This window comes from Bos grunniens, chromosome 11, assembly GCF_055505025.1.
Source record: "Bos grunniens cultivar Pamir isolate PY7600 chromosome 11, Bosgru_T2T1.0, whole genome shotgun sequence".
NCBI lineage: Eukaryota > Metazoa > Chordata > Mammalia > Artiodactyla > Bovidae > Bos > Bos grunniens.
In genome coordinates, this window is record NC_141175.1 from 55,874,527 (window position 1) to 55,883,710 (window position 9,184).

A 9,184-nucleotide genomic window follows, 5' to 3' on the forward strand; every position below is an offset into this window, starting at 1 on the left:
CCCTTCCCGGGACGGAACTCCGTCCCTCCCTCTTTTGTCTCTTTTATTGTCTTTAATATTTTTTCCTACCTCCTTTCGAGGAGTTGGGTTGCTTTTCTGGGTGCCTGATGTCCTCTGCCGGCATTCAGAAGTTGTTTTGTGGAATTTACTCGACGTTTAAATGCTCTTTTGATGAATTTGTGGGGGAGAAAGTGTTTTCCCCGTCCTACTCCTCCGCCATCTTGGCACCTTCCCCCTGAATGATTTCTGTATGTTGACTTTGCAGCCTTTACCTTGAGTGAATTCACATTTTAGTTGTAAAGAATACTTTTAGTTAGGGTTTATCTACATATATGATCATGTCTTCTGCAGCAATAATTTTATTTCTTCCTTCTTTACTTCTTTCCAAGTATTTAAGTTCTACTTCTTTTTTTCTATATTTCAACCTTTAAATGATTTTCTCTTCTAGAAATTTTACTCTAAGGCATCAGGAGGAACAGGGCCATTCCAAACAACACTTTGCTCAGCCAAATATTCAATGCTATCACTTGCAATTTCAACCTTCCACAAAACACTGGAAAACAGATACAATTCAGTCAAGACCTTTACCAACAAGGATGATCTTTCCTCCAGTGTCCAATAACAGGTTCATCATTTCTATCTGAGACCTCATCAGAATGGGCTGTACCATCCATGTTGCTGCCCACATTCTGTGCCCGATTACTTATGTATTCTCTAAGAAGACTGAGACTTCCTGTACAGCTCCCTTCTTTTCTTTCTAAGACCTCACTAGAATTGTCCCTAATGGTTCATTCACAGCAATATGGACTTATTTTCCAGCATACACCTCATTTAACCTCTACCCTTTTCCCGATTTTAAAGTTATTTCTCCATTTTCTTTTTTTTTTTTAAGTTTAAGAAATACACTCCATTTTCATCTGTTATAGTAGCAACTGTATTTCTTGATACAAAATTTGTGCCTTAGTCTCTTTCTATAACAAAAAATGCTTTCTATAACAAAAACTGGGTGATATATAAGTAATAATCATTTATTTCTTGGTGTCTGATGACAGCCAGCTTCTTGGCTCGTAAACTGCTATCATTTTGCCATGACCTCATGTGGCAGAGAGGACAAGAGAGCTCTCTGGTGTTTCTTTTATAAAAGCACTAATCTTATTCATGAGAACTCCATTCTCATGACCTAATGCTCCTCAATGTCTCCATCTCCAGATACCATCACATTGGGGAATAAATTTCAACATATGAATTTGGGTGGGACACAAATATTCAGTCTACACAATTTTTTAAGATGGCTTGTTCAGGCAATGATGGGACTGAAGAAGTCTGAACACCCCTAGGTTTCTGTTTCTCTCTTAAGGCTCTTATTTCACAATATCTGGCAGTGTTATTATTACTATAAGCTGGACAACTTTGATTTGCTATATTACAGAACTATTTTATTCTCATCTATGTCCAAATTTGTTTACCCAATTTCTTTGCAAATATTTTGCAGGTATAATATGAATTATAGGGGGAGGAGCCAAGATGGCGGAGGAGTAGGACGGGGAGAACACTTTCTCCCCCACAAATTCATCAAAAGAGCATTTAAACGTCGAGTAAATTCCACAAAACAACTTCTGAATGCCGGCAGAGGACATCAGGCACCCAGAAAAGCAACCCAACTCTTCGAAAGGAGGTAGGAAAAAATATTAAAAACAAAAAAAAAGAGACAAAAGAGGGAGGGACAGAGCTCCGTCCCGGGAAGGGAATCTTAAAAAGAGAGAAGTTTCCAAACACCAGGAAACCTTCTCACTGCCGAATCCGTGCCGAGCTTTGGAAGCACAGAGGGCAACATAACAGGGAGAAAAAAATAAATAAGCAATTAAAACTCGCAGATTGCGAGCCCTACGGTAACTCCCCCAGCGGAGAAGCAGCGCAGACGCCTGCATCTGCCATTAGCAAGCCGGGGCTGGGCAGGGAGGCGCGGCGTGGGCTGCATCACTGAGAGTAAGAATCTGGCCTGAATACCCTGAGCGCTATCTGAGAGAAATAATTTGGGCTAGCAAACCAGACTGTGGGATATCTACCACGCGAAAAGCCAGCCCTAACCTAAGACCGCCAGGCCCGCGCACGGAACAAAGGACTGAACAGAGGTAGCCGGCTGCAGATCTTCCCCCTCCGGTGACAGGCAGCCAGAGCCGGAAGGGGGCAATCGCAGCCCCAGAGAGACATTATCTATAAAACTGTAAGCAGGCTTCTTTGCTAACTAAAACTTCTTGGGGGTCTGGACGGTCAACATCTGCCTGAGAAGGTGCGCCGGTTTTAACACCCAGATAACCGAGTGGCGGGGAGGCGATAAGTCGCAGCATTGGCGCTCGCCAAACACCTCATCACCTGAGCTGCTCGGACTGGGAAGAGCACAAAATGCAGGCCCAACTGAGTCTGCGCCTCTGAGGACTACCCGAGTGCCTGAACCTGAGCGGCTTGGACCTGGGAGGCGCATGCAGCCCAGGGCCAGCCTCGGATTGTTCCCGGCGGAACAACCTAGAGTCCGAGCAGTGTGGACAGGGAGGCTACACGCGCCATGAGCAGGGGCAGACCGAGGGTGGCTGAGGCAGTGCGAGCCCACGCCAGTGTTATTTGTTTGCAGCATCCCTCCCTCCCTCCCTCCCCACAGCGCAACTGAACAAGTAAGCCTAAAAAAAAAGAAAAAGAAAAAAAAGTGTCCTCCACCGTGCCCTTTGTGTCAGGGCGGAAACCAGATACTGAAGAAACTAGCAAACAGAAGAAGATATAACAGAGGGAAACGCCTTGGAAGCTACAGGCAATAGATCAAAACCCTGTGGTTACTACGGACTACATAGGAAGGGGCCTATAGATCTTGAGAAATATAAATCTGACCAAGGAACTAGCCAAAAATGAACTGAACCCACAACACCCACAAAAAAAAAAAAAAAAAAAGTCCTAGATATATTTTTATTATTTTTATGATCATTCTTTCCTTTTTCTTTTTTTTTAATTAAAAAAAATTTTTTTAAGTCCTCTATTGTTCCTTTAAATTTCACTTTTATAACCTATTACTTTGCAAAAAAAAAAAAAGACCCTATTTTTTTCTTCTTCAGCAAACTTCATATATATATATTTTATAATTTTTTGACCTTGTTTTTTGTTTGTTTTTGTTTTTTTCTTGTTTTCTTTAACATTGTATTTTTGAAATTCCAAACTCTACTCTAGATTTTTAATTTTCGCTTTTTGGTATATGTTATCAATTTTGTACCTATAGTTTTTTTTTTTTATATAATTTCTGACTTTTTTTTTTTTTTTTCCTTCTCTGTTTCTTTCTCTTCTTCTTTTATATAACATTGTATACCTGAAATTCCAAACTTTACTCTAGATTTTTAATTTATGCTTTTTGGTACTTGATATCAATTTTGTACCTGTATTTTCTTTATAATTTTTGTGACATTGTTCGTATTTGTTTGTTTGTTTTCTCTCTTTATTTTTCTTCTTCTTCTTCTTCTTTTTTTTTTTTTAACATCGTATTTTTGAAATTCCAAACTCTACTCTAGATTTTTAATTTTTGCTTTCTGGTATTAGTTATCAATTTTGTACCTGTACTTTCTTTATAATTTTCGCGACCTTGTTTGTTTTTGTTTGTTCGTTTTTTCTCTCTTTCTTTTCCTTCTTCTTTTCTTTAACATCATATTTTTGAAATTCCAAACTCTACTCTAGATTTTTAATTTTTGCTTTCTGGTATTAGTTATCAATTTTGTACCTGTACTTTCTTTATAATTTTCGCGACCTTGTTTGTTTTTGTTTGTTCGTTTTTTCTCTCTTTCTTTTCCTTCTTCTTTTCTTTAACATCATATTTTTGAAATTCCAAACTCTACTCTAGATTTTTAATTTTTGCTTTTATGTATTTGTTACCAATTTTGTACCTTTAAGGACCCAATCTTCAGGACCCATTTTTCACTAGGGAGTGAGATTACTGGCTTGACTGCTCTCTCTCCCTTTGGACTCTCCTTTTTCTCCACCAGGTCGCCTGTGTCTCCTCCCTAACCCCTCTCTACTCTACCCAACTCTGTGAAATTCTGTGTGTTCCAGACGGTGGAGAACACTTAGGGAACTGATTACTGGCTGGATCTGTCTCCCTCCTTTTCATTCCCCCCTTTTATCCTTCTGGCCACCTCTGTTACCTTCCTCCTTCTTCTCTTCTCTGTATAACCCCGTGAACATCTCTGAGTGGTCCAGTTGTGGAGTGCACATAAGGAAGTGACTACTGGCTAGCCCACTCTCTCCACTATTGATTCACCTCATCTCATTTGGGTCACCTCTAACTCCCTCCTCCCTCTTCTCTTCTCCATGTAACCCTGTGAACCTCTCTGAGTGACCCTCACTGTAGAGAAACTTTTCATCTTTAATGTAGATGTTTTATCAATGGTGCTGTATAGAAGGAGAAGTTTTGAAACTACTGTAAAAATAAGACCGATAACCGGAAGCAGGAGACTTAAGTCCAAACCCTGACTCCAGGGAACTCCTGACTCCAAGGAACATTAATTGACGGGAGCTCATCAAATGCATCCATACCGACACTGAAACCAAGCACCACACAAGGGCCAATAAATTCCAGGGCAAGACATACCAAACAAATTCTCTAGCAACAAAGGAACACAGCCCTGAGCTTCAAGATACAGGCTGCCCAAAGTCACCCCAAAACTATAGACATCTCATAAATCATTACTGGACATTTCATTGCACTCCAGAGAGAAGAAATACAGCTCCACCCACCAGAACACCGACACAAGCTTCCCTAACCAGGAAACCTTGACAAGCCACCTGTACAAACCCACACACAGTGAGGAAACGCCACAATAAAGAGAACTCCACAAACTGCCAGAATACAGAAAGGACACCCCAAACTCAGCAATTTAAACAAGATGAAGAGACAGAGGAATACTCAGCAGATAAAGGAACAGGATAAATGCCCACCAAACCAAACAAAAGAGGAAGAGATAGGGAATCTACCTGATAAAGAATTCCGAATAATGATAGTGAAATTGATCCAAAATCTTGAAACTAAAATGGAATCACAGATAAATAGCCTGGAGACAAGGATTGAGAAGATGCAAGAAAGGTTTAACAAGGACCTAGAAGAAATAAAAAAGAGTCAATATATAATGAATAATGCAATAAGTGAAATTAAAAACACTCTGGAGGCAACAAATAGTAGAATAATAGAGGCAGAAGACAGGATTAGTGAATTAGAAGATAGAATGGTAGAAATAAATGAATCAGAGAGGATAAAAGAAAAACGAATTAAAAGAAATGAGGACAATCTCAGAGACCTCCAGGACAATATTAAACGCTACAACATTCGAATCATAGGGGTTCCAGAAGAAGAAGACAAAAAGAAAGACCATGAGAAAATACTTGAGGAGATAATAGTGGAAAACTTCCCTAAAATGGGGAAGGAAATAATCACCCAAGTACAAGAAACCCAGAGAGTCCCAAACAGGATAAACCCAAGGAGAAACACCCCAAGACACATATTAATCAAATTAACAAAGATCAAACACAAAGAACAAATATTAAAAGCAGCAAGGGAAAAACAACAAATAACACACAAGGGAATTCCCATACGGATAACAGCTGATCTTTCAATAGAAACTCTTCAAGCCAGGAGGGAATGGCAAGACATACTTAAAATGATGAAAGAAAATAACCTACAGCCCAGATTATTGTACCCAGCAAGGATCTCATTCAAGTATGAAGGAGAAATCAAAAGCTTTTCAGACAAGCAAAAGCTGAGAGAATTCTGCACCACCAAACCAGCTCTCCAACAAATACTAAAGGATATTCTCTAGACAGGAAACACAAAAATGGTGTATAAACTCGAACCCAAAACAATAAAGTAAATGGCAACGGGATCATACTTATCAGTAATTACCTTAAACGTAAATGGGTTGAATGCCCCAACCAAAAGACAAAGACTGGCTGAATGGATACAAAAACAAGACCCCCACATATGTTGTCTACAAGAGACCCACCTCAAAACAGGGGACACATACAGACTGAAAGTGAAGGGCTGGAAAAAGATTTTCCATGCAAATAGGGACCAAAAGAAAGCAGGAGTAACAATACTTATATCAGATAAAATAGACTTTAAAACAAAGGCTGTGAAAAGAGACAAAGAAGGTCACTACATAATGATCAAAGGATCAATCCAAGAAGAAGATATAACAATTATAAATATATATGCACCCAACACGGGAGCACCACAGTACGTAAGACAAATGCTAACAAGTATGAAAGGAGAAATTAACAATAACACAATAATAGTGGGAGACTTTAATACCCCACTTACACCTATGGATAGATCAACTAAACAGAAAATTAACAAGGAAACACAAACTTTAAACGATACAATAGACCAGTTAGACCTAATTGATATCTATAGGACATTTCATCCTAAAACAATGAATTTCACCTTTTTCTCAAGCGCACATGGAACCTTCTCCAGGATAGATCATATCCTGGGCCATAAAGCTAGCCTTGGTAAATTCAAAAAAATAGAAATCATTCCAAGCATTTTTTCTGACCACAATGCAGTAAGATTAGATCTCAATTACAGGAGAAAAACTATTAAAAATTCCAACATATGGAGGCTGAACAACACACTGCTGAATAACCAACAAATCACAGAAGAAATCAAAAAAGAAATCAAAATTTGCATAGAAACGAATGAAAATGAAAACACAACAACCCAAAACCTGTGGGACACGGTAAAAGCAGTCCTAAGGGGAAAGTTCATAGCAATAGAGGCACACCTCAAGAAACAAGAAAAAAGTCAAATAAATAACCTAACTCTACACCTAAAGCAACTAGAAAAGGAAGAAATGAAGAACCCCAGGGTTAGTAGAAGGAAAGAAATCTTAAAAATTATAGCAGAAATAAATGCAAAAGAAACAAAAGAGACCATAGCAAAAATCAACAAAACCAAAAGCTGGTTCTTTGAAAGGATAAATAAAATTGACAAACCATTAGCCAGACTCATCAAGAAACAAAGGGAGAAAAATCAAATCAACAAAATTAGAAACGAAAATGGAGAGATCACAACAGACAACACAGAAATACAAAGGATCATAAGAGACTACTATCAACAATTATATGCCAATAAAATGGACAACGTGGAAGAAATGGACAAATTCTTAGAAAAGTACAACTTTCCAAAATTGGACCAGGAAGAAATAGAAAATCTTAACAGACCCATCACAAGCATGGAAATTGAAACTGTAATCAAAAATCTTCCAGCAAACAAAAGCCCAGGTCCAGACTGCTTCACAGCTGAATTCTACCAAAAATTTAGAGAAGAGCTCACACCTATCCTGCTCAAACTCTTCCAGAAAATTGCAGAGGAAGGTAAACTTCCAAACTCATTCTATGAGGCCACCATCACCCTAATACCAAAACCTGACAAAGATCCCACAAAAAAAGAAAACTACAGGCCAATATCACTGATGAACATAGATGCAAAAATCCTTAACAAAATTCTAGCAATCAGAATCCAGCAACACATTAAAAAGATCATACACCATGATCAAGTGGGCTTTATCCCAGGGATGCAAGGATTCTTCAATATCCGCAAATCAATCAATGTAATACACCACATTAACAAATTGAAAAATAAAAACCATATGATTATCTCAATAGATGCAGAGAAAGCCTTTGACAAAATTCAACATCCATTTATGATAAGAACTCTCCAGAAAGCAGGAATAGAAGGAACATACCTCAACATAATAAAAGCTATATATGACAAACCCACAGCAAACATTATCCTCAATGGTGAAAAATTGAAAGCATTTCCTCTAAAGTCAGGAACAAGACAAGGGTGCCCACTTTCACCATTACTATTCAACATAGTTTTGGAAGTTTTGGCCACAGCAATCAGAGCAGAAAAAGAAATAAAAGGAATCCAAATTGGAAAAGAAGAAGTAAAACTCTCACTATTTGCAGATGACATGATCCTCTACATAGAAAACCCTAAAGATTCCACCAGAAAATTACTAGAACTAATCAATGACTATAGTAAAGTTGCAGGATATAAAATCAACACACAGAAATCCCTTGCATTCCTATACACTAATAATGAGAAAACAGAAAGAGAAATTAAGGAAACAATTCCATTCACCATTGCAACGGAAAGAATAAAATACTTAGGAATATATCTACCTAAAGAAACTAAAGACCTATATATAGAAAACTATAAAACACTGGTGAAAGAAATCAAAGAGGACACTAATAGATGGAGAAATATACCATGTTCATGGATTGGAAGAATCAATATAGTGAAAATGAGTATACTACCCAAAGCAATTTATAGATTCAATGCAATCCCTATCAAGCTACCAACAGTATTCTTCACAGAGCTAGAACAAATAATTTCACAATTTGTATGGAAATACAAAAAACCTTGAATAGCCAAAGCGATCTTGAGAAAGAAGAATGGAACTGGAGGAATCAACCTACCTGACTTCAGGCTCTACTACAAAGCCACAGTTATCAAGACAGTATGGTACTGGCACAAAGACAGAAATATTGATCAATGGAATAAAATAGAAAGCCCAGAGATAAATCCACGCACATATGGACACCTTATCTTTGACAAAGGAGGCAAGAATATACAATGGATTAAAGACAATCTCTTTAACAAGTGGTGCTGGGAAATCTGGTCAACCACTTGTAAAAGAATGAAACTGGACCACTTTCTAACACCATACACAAAAATAAACTCAAAATGGATTAAAGATCTAAACGTAAGACCAGAAACTATAAAACTCCTAGAGGAGAACATAGGCAAAACACTCTCCGACATACATCACAGCAGGATCCTCTATGACCCACCTCCCAGAATATTGGAAATAAAAGCAAAAATAAACAAATGGGACCTAATTAACCTTAAAAGCTTCTGCACATCAAAGGAAACTATTAGCAAGGTGAAAAGACAGCCTTCAGAATGGGAGAAAAATAATAGCAAATGAAGCAACCGACAAACAACTAATCTCAAAAATATACAAGGAACTCCTACAGCTCAACTCCAGAAAAATAAACGACCCAATCAAAAAATGGGCCAAAGAACTAAATAGACATTTCTCCAAAGAAGACATACAGATGGCTAACAAACACATGAAAAGATGCTCAACAT